Here is a 4919-nt window from a genome sequence, read left to right on the forward strand (position 1 = left end):
TTTGGGGAAACTAGTGGTATGGAGGTGGCAGAGACCAGGGTAGATGATCTAAGTAATAAGATGCTAAGCATCTATTTTCCCCAAGAGTTTGGCCTCTGTGGAGCTTTTGTGATGCTGCTAATGCTCTCTAGAATTCCTACTGATAGACGGCCCCTTACGTCACCATTAGGGGGCGAAGGGGAGGACTTGGATGGCTGGCCTGTAAACGTTCTGGTCAGAAAGGCAGGTTTTGATCTGTTTTGTATTTTTGTACGTCTGAGTTTAATTTCTTTGTTAAACACTGCGATTACATTGGAGAAGCAAATAGCACACAAACGATGGCTGCAAAATTCAGGCTAGTGTTTGCTCCCGTCGGTGGGAGCCACGGGTGCAAGCGGGGCGGGGCGCCGGGGCTCTGTGTATAAAGTTTGGGTTTCCTTTTCCTTCAGCCGCGCGGTGGGCCACGGGTGTCTGGGTGTGGCTGTAGTTTTGTTCTCCACTGTGCACTCCGGCAAGTATGGACATTTTGCATTTTTTCCTGGCAAGAAATGAGAATTCTGAGATTCCTGGGAATCTGAGAATTCCTGGCAAGGTTTTTTTATAATTGGGGTTTCTGCACTTAGTTTCAGCTTTCCTGCCCCCACCCCCTCCTTTGGGGGATGAAATCTGGTTGTTCCGCTGTCCCACTGAGTATAAATCCTAAACCTCCTTACTTGTGAAAGAGGACCAGCTCTTTCCATCGCTCAGCTTCTGGTGTAGACTGCTCCCCACCTTCTCTGAACTGAACCTGCCCCACCACATTGTTGGTTCCTTTGCTAGCAGGCCGATCATATTTACATGTAAGCTATTTGGATTTAAATTCCCCGAATACACTTGAAAGACAGATGTATTGGGCTGGGCGTGGTGGCACATGCCTGTAATCCCAGCACTCGGGAGGCTGAGGCAGGAGGACTGTTGGGAGTTAGGGGCCAGCCTAGGCTACAAAGTGAGCTCAAGGCCAGCCTGAACTGCATAGAGAGATCCTGTCTCAAAAAAAGAAGAATTCCTACTGATGCCCTCCATACAGGTATACAAGGCCCAGGCACTAGGATTCAAATCTCCCTAAGTGTGTTGACCCGGTTGAACTGTGACCAAAGGCTAATGCTCCCCACTCTGACTACTGGTGGCACCATTTCTGTTACTGCATATTCTAATCCCTTGTCCCTCTTGTCCACTGTCTAGAGCCATGGCTCTGTTAACTTGAGTCATTGCCATCTTTGTGGGGGACAGGATGAGACCATTTCTTGCTACCTTGTACACTGGTGGCATCCTCAGGTCTCATCTGAAGGCTGGTGCCCCAGGGCTAGGGATGTAGCTCAGCGGCACATGCACCTCCCTAGCAAGCGCAAGGTCCCAAGTTCGATTCCCAGTACCAAAAAAAAAAAAAAAACAAAAAAACAAAGGCTGGTGCCTTCCCCGACCATCAATCTCTCTTTGGGTACTTACCTTCTTAGACCCATCACAGCCTTTTGGGAGGGGACAAACCCACCTCTTGAAACTGGACTTTGTTTAGTCCAGCCCTGAATACCCAGTGCCCTCTGGATGGCTGCCAGCATTGTCCAGTTTCCTGTTTGCCTTTGGTCCCACCTCCAGCTTTGCTCATTGGTACCCGAGACACAAGGGCCTCCCCAACCTGCCTATTTTCTCCTTTTCTTGTCTCCTTTTGTTTGAGTCCATGCAAACATTTGGCCCCACCTTCCTCTACCTTTATCTGATTTGGCCTCTGGATCCTTGCATGGTAAACAGCTGCTACCTCCACAGGCAGGCAAAGAAGACTGCCCCAGTGCTGGGCTACCAGAAGATACAGGTAGGAAGAACAAGGCACTCCTCCATCTAAGAAAAGGTGCCCCCAGGACAGAAAAGGTCTGAGGAAACAGAATGCTGATTTGATGAGGCAGTGGGGATCCTGTAGCCCTGTCTTCCGCTGGTGTTGTCTTCACCATTCAGAGCCTTTGCTTGCCAAGATTTTTACCTGCTTTGATAACCTTTGAGTCCATAGGTTACTCAGTCATCCAGGAAGTTTAAGTAGTTTGTGTTTTTATGATCTCACTTAACTGCAAAAGCCAGTCGGAAATGTTGGTAAGATGAGGAGGGAAGATTGCCGAGAGTTCAAGGCCAGTCTGAACTGCATAGTGAGACCCTGTCTCAAAACGTAAAACAAAGAAAAGGAAAGTCCAAGAAAGTAGCAAGGAAATGTTGGTTTAACTGTACTTTGTGACTAGAGGCACAGCAGAAGAGAGCACAACCAGGCCATGATCAGTGTCCACCTCTCAGTGGAGTTTTCATCTTTATCCCCAAACTTAGCCTAGAGTGATGTCATCCATTGTAAAGCGGTCTTACGGGACTGTGGCACCTGGCACAAGGAAGGTACCCTGCAGAATAGTCAGCCAGGAAGAACCAGTGAAGGAATCCTTTCCTTGGGCAGCTTCCTAAACTGGTAGGAAGCCTCCAGGCTTCTATCTGGGTTGGAGCTATCAACCCTACTTTCCAGGATTAGGTTATATGCAGATGAGACCTAGTGGGATCCATGTTTGGAGGCCTCTGACATCTATAAGAGGATCAGAGTAATGGGCAGCCCCTCTCAAGTAGGTAATTCAGAAAACAAGAGTGAACCAAGCCTGGCCCCCACTCTATGCATATGAAGTCAGCATCTCTGGGTTTGGAACAGGCCATAAGTATTTTGAAAAAGTAATTTAAGTTATTCTGTTTGTTTTTTGAAATTTTGATCTCCCTATGTTCCCCAGGCTGGTTTTAAACTCCAGGGCCCAAGCGATCCTCACACCTCAGCCTCCTACATAGCTGGGAAGACAGGCATGGACCATCAAACCCTACTTTTGCAACTCAGGTGATTCAAATGAGCATCCAGCAGTGAAAACTGTCGTGCTACAATTGTTGGCTGAATCAGTTGTAATAACCTCACACCTACAAGAGGCCTGTAGAATTCATTTAATATATAAGAACTGATTTTAAAAAAGCATGGTGTGTCAACTGATGAATGCTAAAGATGTGAGTTTTTAATACAGTGGAGTATTAGTCATAAACAGGGATAAACTTGAGACATTTCTAGGTAAATGGATGCACAGGCTGGCCTCAAACTTGAAGTGATCCTCCTGCCTTAGCCTGGATTACAGATGTGCACCATTATGTATACCTAAAATGTACCACTAAATGTAATTAATTTTAAAAATAGAGTGTATGCTCACATTTTTTGAAATTTTTATTGTTATAAGTGCATATTTGCAGTACGAAATGATTCCATTTATTGCGTGGAGTTGGTCCATGTACACAACGCATCTTCATTCCTTCTTCATTCCCTACCCTCCTCTCCCTCCCTGCTCCTTCTAGATCCTGGTCCCCTTTCAGTTTGTAAAAGTTCTCCATTTTTTCCTCCTGATTCTTTTTCTTCATTCCCTTTTCCTCCCCCTTGTTCCCCTCTCCGTTTGAAAAAGATCTCTCTACTCCATATTATCTATTATTTTGCTCTTTATTTATATTTTGGGTTTCTCATATATGAAAAATCATGTGATACTTAAACTTACATGTCTAATTTATTTCATTTAGTATTATGGTCTTAAGGAATTATTACAGTGAAGACGCATTGCCATTAATCTCCTTAAAAATCCACCCCCTCACTTCAAACACAATTACTCCATCAGTCTTGCCAATTTGTGAAGCAATTCTGGAAGTCCTTTTTATGAGTGTCTTTATGAGGTGTAATTAAAAATTTAGTAAATGCTGCTGCCTAATGCCATCTGACTGTTGGGCAGTCTCGTAAAAAACATTATGACATATCTTCCTTCACCTTATTCACCAGATCTGGCACCATGCGACTGCTGGATCTTTCCCAAAGTCAAAATGACCATGAAAGGTAAATGCTTTGAATCAATTCAGGACATTAAGGCATCCATGACTGTGCAATTAAAGACACTCAGGAAAGAGGAGTTTCAGAACTGCTTTGGAAAGTGGCAAGAATGATGGGATAAGTGTATTTAAAGTGAAAGGGGTTAATGGCAATATATCTTTTACTGTAATAAATTTTAATGTAAACTTCACTGTATTTTGTGATCACAATTCATTTATGATGAAAATGTTATTATCCCTCTGAACCATGGACACCTTTGCTGGAAGCAGTAGGTTCTCAAGCTCTGTTGTACTTCTAAACCACTTGGGGATCTCATTCCACTATGCATTGTAGCAGATTCTGCATTTACAAATTCCCAGGAGGTGCTATCCCTGCTGGACTATGACATGCTTTGAGTAGCAAGGATCAAGACAGGTCATCTGTGAATTGAGATAGGGTACCTCTGGGGCTACAGGAGAGCTTTCCAAGCTCTGTCCAAGCATGGATAGGACAGTGTAAAGTGATTTAATTTCTAAACCCCCAGGTTCCATATGAACTATTTTCTAAAACAAATCAGACTGCAAATGGGCCTGAGATGAGAGAGTTAAGTTTTCCTCTCCTGATTCCTTTTTCATAGGGGCCCTTATCTTAGTGCATTAAAGAAAGGAAGCCTCCTCACTCAGCTAAATTAGGATGCAAAATAAAGGAACACATGAAAATATTGGAGTAGATACTTCGAAAATGGATGACTCTGAACTACCGAATCCTTTTGCAAAAGAAACCTTGATGGGTACTGTCTGGTTTTTTTTTTTTTTTTTTTTCCTCCGGTACCAGGAACCGAACTCACAACCTTGCACTTGCCAGGCAGGCGCTTTTGCCGCTGAGCTAAATCCCCAGCCCTGGGTACTGTCTGATTGTGGTAACATGTTGTGTTTGTTTGTTTGTTTTGTTTGTTAGTTTGCTTTTTTCTTTTTGACACAGGCTCGCTATGTAATTCAGGCTGGCCTCAAACTTACAGCAGTCATCCTGCCTCAGCCTCCCAAGTGCTGGGATTATAGGC

This window comes from Chinchilla lanigera, unplaced genomic scaffold (assembly GCF_000276665.1).
Source record: "Chinchilla lanigera isolate Chin_1 unplaced genomic scaffold, ChiLan1.0 scaffold00023, whole genome shotgun sequence".
NCBI classification, from domain to species: Eukaryota; Metazoa; Chordata; class Mammalia; order Rodentia; family Chinchillidae; genus Chinchilla; species Chinchilla lanigera.